Here is a 480-nt window from a genome sequence, read left to right as displayed (position 1 = left end):
GAGACCACTCTCCAGGGCCAGCAGGGCACACAGCGCCAGGCTACGTTTCGTTTATGTCACCTGTGGAAACCAGAGCCCAGCCAGGGAAAGATGGGGGCAGAAAGGCACAGTCTGGATAGGGAAGTGACCCTTAGTGTGAGGAGATGGAGGCTGAGGAAGGGACAGATCTCGGGAGGAAGGGATGTGGGGGAGGGTACCTACTCCCTCCCTCCCTCCTTCCCTCCTTCTGGACAGGGCAGCCACTGCTTTCAATCCTTCAGGAAATTCTCCTGGGAAGAGATGCCCCCCCGTACCACACCTCAAACCTTTATCCTTTCCTTGCTGTTCAGAAGTTCTCTGAGATGCCTCATTCTTCAAATTGAAACTTCCTAGTTCTGGGTGAGGGCTGGGGTAAGATCACATGCCCAGGGAAACTACAGTCAGTGTGTCCTGACCTTTTTGCTCCAGGGAGGGGAGGTCCAGAAATGAAGGCTTGGTAGC

The sequence above is a fragment of the Ovis aries genome, chromosome 11 (genome assembly GCF_016772045.2).
Source record: "Ovis aries strain OAR_USU_Benz2616 breed Rambouillet chromosome 11, ARS-UI_Ramb_v3.0, whole genome shotgun sequence".
Classification (NCBI taxonomy): Eukaryota; Metazoa; Chordata; class Mammalia; order Artiodactyla; family Bovidae; genus Ovis; species Ovis aries.
This window is presented reverse-complemented; position numbering follows the sequence as displayed.